The sequence below is a fragment of the Pelophylax lessonae genome (assembly GCF_965119305.1).
Source record: "Pelophylax lessonae genome assembly, chromosome: 13".
In the NCBI taxonomy this organism is placed as follows: Eukaryota; Metazoa; Chordata; class Amphibia; order Anura; family Ranidae; genus Pelophylax; species Pelophylax lessonae.
The window spans coordinates 6036873-6049758 of NC_138780.1; the positions used below are offsets into that span (position 1 = coordinate 6036873).

At 49.6% G+C, this 12886-nt stretch overlaps 1 protein-coding gene across 2 annotated transcripts in view; it reads right to left on the bottom strand.

Moving 5' to 3' along the window:
• The window catches only part of FCER1G (Fc epsilon receptor Ig), a 31342-nt gene extending 20391 nt beyond the window's left edge, over positions 1 to 10951 (bottom strand). Inside the window, exon 1 of one of the 2 annotated variants that reach the window (XM_082275177.1) lies at positions 10782 to 10951. The gene's annotated coding sequence lies outside the window, so the exon portion shown is untranslated. The remainder of the gene's footprint in view (positions 1 to 10781) is intronic. The other variant, XM_082275176.1, reaches the window with a different exon arrangement.
• Positions 10952 to 12886: the final 1935 nt, after the last annotated feature.

A 12886-nucleotide genomic window follows, 5' to 3' on the forward strand; every position in this document is an offset into this window, starting at 1 on the left:
GAACGAAAATTTTGAAAAAAAAACCAACAATATTTTTTACTTTCTTTAATAAAAAAATTGGAAAAAAAAATCTAATTTTTTTATCAGTTTAGGCCATTTTGTATTCTGCTACATATTTTTGGTAAACAAAATCCCAAAAATTGTATTTTAATTGGTTTGCGCAAAAGTTATAGCGTTTACACCCTATGGGATAGATTTTTGCACTTTTTATTTATTTTTGTTTTTATTAGTAATGGCGGCGATCTGCGATTTTTAGCGGGACTGCGACATTGCGGCGGACAGATCAGACCCCTAACTGACATTTTTGACACTTTTTGGGGACCAGTGACACTAATACAGTAATCAGTGCTAAATAATATGCACTGTTAGGTCCCTTTCACACTTGCAATTATCTAAAAGTCGCGCGATTTTGCCACTGCGATTTTCCCGCCGCGATTTTACCGCGATTTTGACCTCACTTGAAGCAATGCCTATGTCTTTGGACCTAAAAAGGCATTAAAATCAGCCCAAAGTAGTGCAGGGACTACTTTGAAGTCGTTGCGACTTGAAGTCGTACAGATATGAACGGTACCCATTGGAAATCATAGAGTACGACTTGTCATACAGCTTTGCAGTCCCAAGTCGCAGGACAAGTCGCACAAGTATGAAAGGGGCCTTACTGTATAAATGACACTGGCAGGGAAGTGTTTTGTTTGTTTCTGTGTTTTTAAAAAGATAAGCCGTTCTTTACCAGTTTTCAGAGCGCCGATCGCCGCTCACGTGACCCGCCAGCTCTCTCCTCTCCCTGTCTGACAGCTGCCTGCCGTGGGCGGGGCCGAGGACTCCCCCGCTGACATCAGTCTGGTGGGGAGGAGGAGAGGCCGAAATGAGGAGAGAGGCGGCGGGTCACGTGAGCGGCGATCAGCGCTCTGAAAACCGGTAAAGAGCAGCTTATTTTTCCCCTATAAAAATAAATATTTGCGAGTCGCGGCTTGCATGGTGACGGACATCAGCAGCTGCGCAGACCACTGTCCTCAGGCCCAGGCCCCGGTGCTATCATTCCAGGAGAGGGGAGGAGCCCGGGGCAAGGAAATTGAGGAGATTTGTGGCCCCGTGCACAGAGGCACGGCACGTGACGTCACAGCATGTACTGACGTCACGTGCATGCATGCGCCACCTGAACGAACCCAAAAACAGAGAGGGTCAGCTTTGCTTTTGCATCAGGTTTCTCAAACATTGAATGGCTGCGCTTTATGAGATAATGACTAAGCCCCTCTCCTTCATGACATTGTTGAAAAGGGGCAGAAGCGGTGCAGCCTTGTTACGGAGCAGCCCAGGGGGCAATTGCCCCCCTGCCCCCTGGCCCAGTCCTCCCCTGAAGACCAGCCACCTGGACAGCTGCTGCAACAATCGGTTTGCATAACCAAAGAATTTCTGCACAAACTCAGGGAAGCTCATCTGCATGCTCGTCGTCCTCATCGGGGTCTCAACTTGACTGCAGTTCGTCATCGTAACCGACTTGAGTGGGCAAATGCTCACATTCGATGGCGCCTGGCACTTTGGAGAGGTGTTCCCTTCACGGATGAATCCCGGTTTTCTTAGATCTTTGAGTTCAACTCATGGAAAATGGGGGGCAAAAACAAGTGTTGAGTTTATAATTTTGTTCAGTATAGTATTGGTCGTAGTAGTTCGCAGGATCCTTGGATATTTGCAAATGACCCACAAGAACTACGAATAATAAATTGGCATCCTACTGTTGTGCGACTGCCATGTCAAAATATAAACTTTCTCCAGCTCCATCTCCTTTAGCCAGCCCTGGGTAATCCTACCTTTCGGACAGGCCCAGGCCCCTTTCCTGATCTCAGGGTTAGAAATGTCTTCCTAGCCTCTCAACACATGAAGGATGGCCCTCCCTTAATGCCCTCATGAGGGTTGATGGTTCATTCCATTGAGCACGTGTCTCCAAACTTTCTAAGTAAAGAGCCAGTTTATTGTCCTTTGGGCTTTGGGACTGTGGTCAGTGGAAGCAAGCAATGCCCCATCATTGGTTTTAATGGGAGGACTAGTGCCTCTTTTTGGTACCAGTGGAAGAAATAGTGCCCCACTGATGCTCTCAATGAGAGGAGTGGTGTCCCATCATTGGTGCCAGTTGGAGGAGTAGTGCACCAAGGGCCAGATAAAGGTAAGCAAAGGGCCACATCCAGCCCCCGGGCCGCACCTTGGAGACCACTGATCTGGAGCATGGGTCTCCAAACTTTCTAAACAAAAGGGCCAGTTTACTGCCCTTCAGACTTTATAGGGGCTGGATTGTGGCCATTGGGAGTAGAAAATTTTACGGCATCAGTGGAACTAAAGAAAGCTTGGTGGTCAGTGGGAGTAAAACTATTTTATATAGCGCCTGTGATCAACTGGAGAAGGAATTTATCCCTAATCATTGGTATTAGTCGGAGGAATGGTTCCTCATCATTGGTATCAGCGGGAGGAATGGTGCCCCATCATAGGTATTAGTTCAAAGAATAGTGCCCCATCTTTGGATTAGTTGGAGGAAAAGTGCCCCATCATTGGTATTCGTTTAAGGAGTAGTACGCCATCATTGGTGTCAGTGGGAGGAATAGTGCCCCATCATTGGTATCAGCTGGAGGAATAGTGCCCCATCATTGGTGTCAGTGGGAGGAATAGTGCCCCATCATTGGTATCAGCTGGAGGAATAGTGCCCCATCATTGGTGTCAGTGGGAGGAATAGTGTCCCATCATTGGTGTCAGTGGGGGGAATAGTGTCCCATCATTGGTGTCAGTGGGGGGAATAGTGTCCCATCATTGGTGTCAGTGGGGGGAATAGTGCCCCATCATTGGTGTCAGTGGGAGGAATAGTGCCCCATCATTGGTGTCAGTGGGAGGAATAGTGCCCCATCATTGGTGTCAGTGGGAGGAATAGTGCCCCATCATTGGTGTCAGTGGGAGGAATATTGCCCCATCATTGGTGTCAGTGGGAGGAATAGTGCCCCATCATTGGTGTCAGTGGGAGGAATAGTGTCCCATCACTGGTGTCAGTGGGAGGAATAGTGTCCCATCATTGGTGTCAGGGGGGGGAATAGTGCCCCATCACTGGTGTCAGTGGGAGGAATAGTGCCCCATCACTGGTGTCAGTGGGAGGAATAGTGTCCCATCATTGGTGTCAGTGGGAGGAATAGTGTCCCATCATTGGTGTCAGTGGGGGGAATAGTGCCCCATCACTGGTGTCAGTGGGAGGAATAGTACCCCATCACTGGTGTCAGTGGGAGGAATAGTGTCCCATCATTGGTGTCAGTGGGAGGAATATTGCCCCATCATTGGTGTCAGTGGGAGGAATAGTGTCCCATCACTGGTGTCAGTGGGAGGAATAGTGTCCCATCATTGGTGTCAGTGGGGGGAATAGTGCCCCATCACTGGTGTCAGTGGGAGGAATAGTACCCCATCACTGGTGTCAGTGGGAGGAATAGTACCCCATCACTGGTGTCAGTGGGAGGAATAGTGTCCCATCATTGGTGTCAGTGGGGGGAATAGTGCCCCATCATTGGTGTCAGTGGGGGGAATAGTGCCCCATCATTGGTGTCAGGGGGGGGAATAGTGCCCCATCATTGGTGTCAGTGGGAGGAATAGTGCCCCATCACTGGTGTCAGTGGGAGGAATAGTGTCCCATCATTGGTGTCAGTGGGGGGAATAGTGTCCCATCATTGGTGTCAGTGGGAGGAATAGTGTCCCATCATTGGTGTCAGTGGGAGGAATAGTGTCCCATCATTGGTGTCAGTGGGAGGAATAGTGTCCCATCATTGGTGTCAGTTGGGGGAATAGTGTCCCATCATTGGTGTCAGTGGGGGGAATAGTGCCCCATCATTGGTGTCAGTGGGAGGAATAGTGCCCCATCATTGGTGTCAGTGGGAGGAATAGTGCCCCATCATTGGTGTCAGTGGGAGGAATAGTGCCCCATCATTGGTGTCAGTGGGAGGAATATTGCCCCATCATTGGTGTCAGTGGGAGGAATAGTGCCCCATCATTGGTGTCAGTGGGAGGAATAGTGCCCCATCATTGGTGTCAGTGGGAGGAATAGTGTCCCATCATTGGTGTCAGTGAGAGGAATAGTGCCCCATCATTGGTGTCAGTGGGAGGAATAGTGCCCCATCATTGGTGTCAGTGGGAGGAATAGTGTCCCATCATTGGTGTCAGTGGGAGGAATAGTGTCCCATCATTGGTGTCAGTGGGAGGAATAATGCCCCTTTATTGGTGTCAGTGGGAGGAATAGTGAACAGGGCAAAGCAATGTACCCGTACATTGCTCTCTGCTTCCAGGCCCGGATTGTATACAGCAGGAGTCTGTCAGCAAGTCCTGGCCAATAATTCAAGTCCGGGACCTGCTGATCGGCTGTGTCCAATCACAGCCCAGAGCTCTGTGTTGACAATCAACACAGGGCTCTGTACAGAGGGAACGATCTCTCTGTTTCTTATCCCTGTCAGTGTCATTTAGTAAGTCGTCCCCCCCCCCCCCCCTCCACCACCACCACCACCACCAAAAAAAGCTCTATTTGTCTGAAAAAATTTATATACAGTAAATGTAATTTGTGTACGGTGACGGAAAGCGGGTTGCACTCTGTTTACTCCAATAACTCTTTTACTTTACTCAAGGTCATCTAGAGCTCCATGCCAAACTGTGCTCACCCACCAAGGACGTATGAGCATTATGTGTCAGCAATTCGCCCCCCCCCCCCCCCCCCCAAAAGAAAAGGAATCGAGCACCAATCTGCATGCTTAACCCGCAAAAATTTCCCCTCCTCCCAGTGCAAATTTGATGCCCTAATGAAGTCCTCCCTCCCAGCATAAATATTTGCACCCCCATCCCCTCTCCTACCTCATATCCTCTCTTTCCTCAAATCCCCCCCTGCAAAAAAATCACCCCCTCCTAGCACAAATCCTCTACCCCTCAAATTTCCTCTCCAAGCACAAATCCCCCCCCCCACACACACACTCCAAATTATTATTATTTTTTTTATTATTATTATACAGGTTTTATATAGCACCAACAGCACTTTACAATATAAAAGGGAGACAATACAATAAAATACAAGAGGGCTAAGAGGGCCCTGCTCAGAGGAGCTTACAATCTAATAGGGTGGGGCAGGTGGTACAAAAGGTTGTAGACCCCCTCCCAGCACAAATTCCCCTCAACCCACCCCCTTCTAACACAAATCCTCCCCACCCCAAATCTCCCCTCTTAGCACAAATCCCTCCTAATCATCCCTGAGAGCAAAAACGCCCCCCCCCCCCCATTTTTTTTTCTCTCCTAGCATAAATCCCCTTCCTCTTCTATCAGATCACCTCATTTAGCACAACCCCCCCCCCCCCAAATCCCCCCTCCTAGCACAAAAATCCCCTTCCTCTTCTATCAGATCACCTCATTTAGCACAAACCCCCCCCCCCCAAATCCCCCCCTCCTAGCACAAAAATCCCTTTCCTCTTCTATCAGATCACCTCATTTAGCACAACCCCCCCCCCCCCAAATCCCCCCCTCCTAGCACAAAATCCCTTTCCTCTTCTACCAGATCACCTCTTCTAGCACAGACCCCCTAAACCCCCCCCCCCCCTCCTAGCACAAAATCCCTTTCCTCTTCTACCAGATCACCTCTTCTAGCACAAACCACCCAAATCCCCCCTCCTAGCACAAAATCCCCTTCCTCTTCTACCAGATCACCTCTTCTAATACAACCCCCCCAATCCCCCCTCCTAGCTCAAAATCCCTTCCTCTTCTACCAGATCACCTCTTCTAATACAACCCCCCCCAATCCCCCCTCCTAGCTCAAAATCCCTTCCTCTTCTACCAGATCACCTCTTCTAATACAACCCCCCCCCAATCCCCCCTCCTAGCTCAAAATCCCCTTCCTCTTCTACCAGATCACCTCTTCTAGCACAGACCCCCTAAACCCCCCCCCCCCCCTCCAGCACAAAATCCCTTTCCTCTTCTACCAGATCACCTCTTCTAGCACAAACCCCCCAAATCCGCCCTCTTCTCACAAATCCTAATCAACCCCCCTCCCAACACAAACCCATCAAACCCACCCCCCAGCACAAATCCTCTTCCACCACCCCCCTCTTAATACAAACCCCCCAAATCCCCTCTCCTAGCACCCAATCCCTTCCTCTTCTACCATATCACCTCTTGTTGCACAAACCCCCCCCAAATCCACCCTCCTAGCACAGATCCTAATCAACCCCCCTTTCCCCCCTCCCAACGCAAACCCCTCAAACTCCCCCTCTCCTAGCACAAATCCTCTTCCACCATCCCCTTCCCAATACAAACCCCCAAAATTCCCCCTCCTAGCACAAAACCCCTTCCTCTTCTACCAGATACCTATTCCAGCATAATCCCCCCAAATCTCCCCTCCTAGCACAAAATCGACTTCCTCTTCTACCAGATCGCCCAAATCCCCCCTCCTAGCACACAATCCCTTCCTCTCCTACCATATCACCTCTTCAAGAATAAATCCCCCAAATCCCCCCTCCTAGCACAAACTCTCTTCCTCTCCTACTATATCACCTCTTCTAGAATAATCCCCCCAAATCCCCCCTCCTAGCACAAACTCTCTTCCTCTTCTACCAGATCACCTCTTCTACCACGAACCATGTCTCCTCCCAACACAAATCCCTCAAATCCCCACTGCTAGCGCCCCCCCCCCCCCCCCCCCCAAAAAAAAAAAATAAATAAAAATTCCCTTACTATAACAATTCTTACCCCTGCAGTCCCCAAAATTAATTTTCCCAACACAAATCCTCTCCCCCCAATCTCCTCGTGGAGCCCCCCCCACCTCACATGATGCCAAAATGCCCAGGGCAGCATCCCCTCCTGCCCCCCACCCCCCTTCCTTGTCCCAGCCCTGGCTATACTGTATGCACCCATTACCGTTCCTAAATACAGCATTAAAAAAAAAAAAAAAAAAGAAGAATACGTTGTCACAAATGTAACGGTTGAAAGAAAACGATGAACATGAGAAATGTGCGATTTAAACATTGAAAAATAACTCAGGACATCCTCAGGTTACACGGGAATGGTTCAGGGGAATCAGAGGGAATAATTAAATCTCAATGTATTCATATCCCCTCATTGTATTTATATAAGACAAAACCCAAACAATAAGGAGATAATACAGCGCCTTGAAAAAGTATTCACACCCCTTGAAACGTCCCACATTTCTCATGTTACAACCAAAAACATAAAAAATGTATTTTATTGGGATTTTATGTGATAGACCGACACAAAGTGGCCATAATTGTGAAGTGGAAGGAAAATGATAAATGATACAAATAAATCTGTGAAAAGTGTGGCTGCATTTGTATTCACCCCCCGGAGTCAATACTTTGTAAAACCGCCTTTCCCTGCAATTACAGCTGCAAGTCTTTTTGGGGATGTCTCTACCAGCTATTCACCCCCCTTTATTCTGATACCCCTAACTAAAATCTAGTGGAACCAACTGCCTTCAGAAGTCACCAAATTAGTAAATAGAGTCCACCTGTGTGTCATTTAATCTCAGTATAAATACAGCTGTTCTGTGAAGCCCTCAGAGGTTTGTTAGAGAACCTTAGTGAACAAACAGCATCATGAAGGCCAAGGAACACACCAGACAGGTCAGGGATAAAGTTGTGGAGAAGGTTAAAGCAGGGTTAGGTTATAAAAAAATCTCCCAAGCTTTGACCATCTCACGGAGCGCTGTTCAATCCATCATGGGAAAATGGAAAGAGTACGGCACAACTGCAACCCTACCAAGACTTGGCCGTCCACCTAAACTGACCGGCCGGGCCCCTACCAACACATGGCCATCCACCTAAACTGACCGGCCGGGCAACCCTACCAAGACATGGCCGTCCACCTAAACTGACCGGCCGGGCAAGGAGAACATTCAGCATCATGAAGGCCCCATGTGTAATTTAATCTCAGTGTAATTTAATCTCAGTATAAATAACGCTGTTCTGTGAAGCCCTCAGAGGTTTGTTAGAGAACCTTGGTGAACAAACAGCTTCATGAAGGCCAAGGAACACAGCAGACTAGGGTTGCCACCTCATCTCTTTAATTCAGGGCACATATTAATTACACAGGTTCTGAGGCTGATTTAATGCACCTAAACTGACTGGCCGGGCCCCTACCAAGACATGGCCGTCCACCTAAACTGACCGGCCGGGCCCCTACCAAGATGTGGCCGTCCAACTAAACTGACCAGCCGGGCCCCTACCAAGACATGGCCGTCCACCTAAACTGACCGGCCGGGCAACCCTACCAAGACATGGCCGTTCACCTAAACTGACCGGCTGGGCAACCCTACCAAGACATGGCCGTCCACCTAAACTGACCGGCCGGGCAACCCTACCAAGACATGGCCGTCCACCTAAACTGACCGGCTGGACAACCCTACCAAGACATGGCCGTCCACCTAAACTGACCGGCCGGGCAAGGAGAGCATTCATCAGAGAAGCAGCCAAGAAGCCCATGGGAACTCTGGAGGACCTTCAGAGATCCACAGCTCAGGCTATTAGTCGTGCGTTCCACAAATCTGCCCTTTATGGAAGAGTGAGAAGAAGAAAGCCATTGGTGGAAGAAAGCCATAAGAAGTCTTGTTTGCAGTTGGTGAGAAGCCATGTGGGGGACACAGCAAACATGTGGAAGAAGGAGCTCTGCTCAGATGAGACCAAAATTTAACCAAAACGCTAAAACTGCACATCACCCTGAACACGCCACTGTGAAACATGGTGGTGGCAGCATCATGGTGTGGGGATGCTTTTCTTCTGCAGGGACAGGGAACTGGTCAGAGTTGATAGGAAGATGGATGGAGCCAAATACAGGGCAATCTTAGAAGAAAAGACTTGAGACTGGGGCGGAGGTTCACCTTCCAGCAGGACAACGACCCGAAACATCCAGCCAGAGCTACAATGGAATGGTTTCATGTGTTAGAATGGCCCAGTCACAGTTCAGACCTAAATCACATTGAGAATCTGTGGCAAGACTTGAAAATTGCTGTTCACAGACGCTCTCCATCCAATCTGACAGAGATGAGATATTCTGCAAAGAAGAATGAGCAGAAATGTCCTCTCTAGATGTGCAAAGCTGGTAGAGACATCCCCAAAAAGACTCCCAGCTGTAATTGCAGGGAAAGGCGCTTCTACAAAGTATTGACTCCGGGGGGTGAATACAAATGCAGCCACACTTTTCACAGATTTATTTGTATCATTTATCATTTTCCTTCCACTTCACAATTATGGCCACTTTGTGTCGGCCTATCACATAAAATCCCAATAAAATACATTTACGTTTTTGGTTGTCACATGAGAAAATGTGGGAAATTTCAAGGGGTGTGAATACTTTTTCAAGGCACTGTATATGAAACGCAGATAACTGCCCCCCGACAAACACAAAGAGACGTTCTAAATCTTATTATGCAGATAAAAGAGTTCCTCTGACCTTTATAACTTCTGTAGATTAGACCATAATAAACATCTGATAAGATCTCATAATTCCAGCCCATACATGATAGAATATATTGCAAATCTGATTTTCACCCAACACGTCTCTCGGAACAAATCCCACTTCTTCAGGAATGCGATGTGATAAAATGATCTCATGGGAAGGATTATAGAAGATTTTTCAACAAACACGTCTGCGGCCATGAATAGATTATCAAGAGAAACCATGAGGTATGGAGGACGGATGCCACGTGTCAGAGAAGAGATCCACAAAATACCAAGTAGGATAAGTCACCAAGCCTACTGTGCCCATTATGAGGGGTTCCCACCATCCCTGTGCTGAGTTCCCGGGTCTGTACACCCGCTGTGCCCATTATGAGGGGTTCCCCCCATCCCTGTGCTGAGTTCCCGGGTCTGTACACCCGCTGTGCCCATTATGAGGGGTTCCCCCCATCCCTGTGCTGAGTTCCCGGGTCTGTACACCCGCTGTGCCCATTATGAGGGGTTCCCCCCATCCCTGTGCTGAGTTCCTGGGTCTGTACACCCGCTGTGCCCATTATGAGGGGTTCCACCATCCCTGTGCTGAGTTCCTGGGTCTGTACACCCGCTGTGCCCATTATGAGGAGTTCCCACCATCCCTGTGCTGAGTTCCCGGGTCTGTACACCTGCTCTGCCCATTATGAGGGGTTCCCACCATCCCTGTGATAAGTTCCTGGGTCTGTAAACCCGCTGTGCCCATTATGAGGGGTTTCCACCATCCCTGTGCTGAGTTCCCGGGTCTGTAAACCCGCTGTGCCCATTATGAGGGGTTCCCACCATCCCTGTGCTGAGTTCCCGGGTCTGTACACATTCTGTGCCCATTATGAGGGGTTCCCATTATCCCTGTGCTGAGTTCCCGGGTCTGTGCACCCGCTGTGCCCATTATGAGGGGTTCCCACCATCTCTGTGCTGAGTTCCCAGGTCTGTACACCTGCTGTGCCCATTATGAGGGGTTCCCCCATCCCTGTGCTGAGTTCCTGGGTTTGTACACCCGCTGTGCCCATTATGAGGGGTTCCCACCATCCCTGTGCTGAGTTCCTGGGTCTGTACACCCGCTGTGCCCATTATGAGGGGTTCCCACCATCCCTGCTGGGTTTTTGTCTATGCTATATTATGGAGTCGGAACAAATAAAACTGGGTGAGAACATCTATAAGAGATCTCTCTATGGGAGTATCCAAGAACTAAAATGTGACTTTTAAGTGGATTGTCCTATTAATAACATTGTACCTCTTACTAATAATTGACCAAAAAGTCTGAAATGGAGTGGATGAAGTGGAGTTACTCACGTCAGGGTGGAGAGGGTCCGATTCTCAGTGTGGAGGATGGAAGGTCCAGAGCCGGTCTGAACAGACTGAAGCTGTGACACTGACCAGAACCCACCCAGGAAACGCACCGACCTCACCTTCTCTGCACACGACCAGCCAGCCCCGCTACAAGCCAATTGACCTTCTTTCTCTTCTGGTTCCTGTTAATGTTTTCTCAAGAATATTTGACGTAGCTCAGGAAGTTGGAGCTTCCCTAATTCACATCAAAAACACAACCAAACCCAAAAAACCCCAAAACCATTGCAGAGGACACTGAGAAATATCCGACCCCAAAAAAGAATAAAACACAAAACAATGAAATATTTACTGCAAGACAAATGTCTAGGGTCCCTTTGTAGATGAGGGGTTCCCACCATCCCTGTGCTGAGTTCCGGGGTCTGGACACCCGCTGTGCCCATTATGAGGGGTTCCCCCATCCCTGTGCTGAGTTCCGGGGTCTGTACCCCCACTGTGCCCATTATGAGGGGTTCCCATCATCCCTGTGCTGAGTTCCCGGGTCTGTACACCCGCTGTGCCCATTATAAGGGGTTCCCACCATCCCTGTGCTGAGTTCCAGGGTCTGTACACCCGCTGTGCCCATTATGAGGGGTTCCCCCATTCCTGTGCTGAGTTCCGGGGTCTGTACACACGCTGTGCCCATTATGAGGGGTTCCCACCATCCCTGTGCTGAGTTCCTGGGTCTGTACACCCGCTGTGCCCATTATGAGGGGTCCCACTATCCCTGTGATAAGTTCCTGGGTCTGTACCCCCGCTGTGCCCATTATGAGGGGTTCCCACCATCCCTGTGCTGAGTTCCTGGGTCTGTACCCCCGCTGTGCCCATTATGAGGGGTTCCCACCATCCCTGTGCTGAGTTCCTGGGTCTGTACACCCGCTGTGCCCATTATGAGGGGTCCCACTATCCCTGTGATAAGTTCCTGGGTCTGTAAACCCGCTGTGCCCATTATGAGGGGTTTCCACCATCCCTGTGCTGAGTTCCTGGGTCTGTACACCTGCTGTGCCCATTATGAGGGGTTCCCACCATCCCTGTGCTGAGTTCCCGGGTCTGTACACCCGCTGTGCCCATTATGAGGGGTTCCCACTATCCCTGTGATGAGTTCCTGGGTCTGTACACCCGCTGTGCCCATTATGAGGGGTTCCCACCATCCCTGTGCTGAGTTCCTGGGTCTGTACACCCGCTGTGCCCATTATGAGGGGTTCCCACCATCCCTGTGCTGAGTTCCTGGGTCTGTACCCCCGCTGTGCCCATTATGAGGGGTTCCCACCCTCCCTGTGCTGAGTTCCCGGGTCTGTACACCCGCTGTGCCCATTATGAGGGGTTCCCACCATCCCTGTGCTGAGTTCCCGGGTCTGTACACCCGCTGTGCCCATTATGAGGGGTTCCCTCCATCCCTGTGCTGAGTTCCCGGGTCTGTACACCCGCTGTGCCCATTATGAGGGGTTCCCACCATCCCTGTGCTGAGTTCCCAGGTCTGTACACCCGATGTGCCCATTATGAGGGGTTCCCACCATCCCTGTGCTGAGTTCCTGGGTCTGTACCCCCGCTGTGCCCATTATGAGGGGTTCCCACCATCCCTGTGCTGAGTTCCTGGGTCTGTACCCCCGCTGTGCCCATTATGAGGGGTTCCCACCATCCCTGTGCTGAGTTCCTGGGTCTGTACCCCCGCTGTGCCCATTATGAGGGGTTCCCACCATCCCTGTGCTGAGTTCCGGGGTCTGTACACCTTCAAACCACAATGTGGATATTTGTAAATCTGAGTTGATCTCTGTATTGGGATCATAGATTTGGTGTTGATGATTTTTGGTTCATACAGCAAAGAAATCACAACTTTATCAACAAATTCTCAGTGTCCTCTTCCTGTGTCACAATTTGCTTTTCTGTTTTTGGCAACTTCCTTCTTTTTTGAAAGTGGAACTCCAACCTAAATGTTCTATTAGGGGCGTTCTCACTTTGTCTGGCACATTGTGGTGCAGTCCGCTGCTTCTAGATCTTAGTGTCAGATGTTACTATGGGATACTGAAGTATAATTACCAGCATTCCATAAGTGTCAAAGGCTTTTATTGACA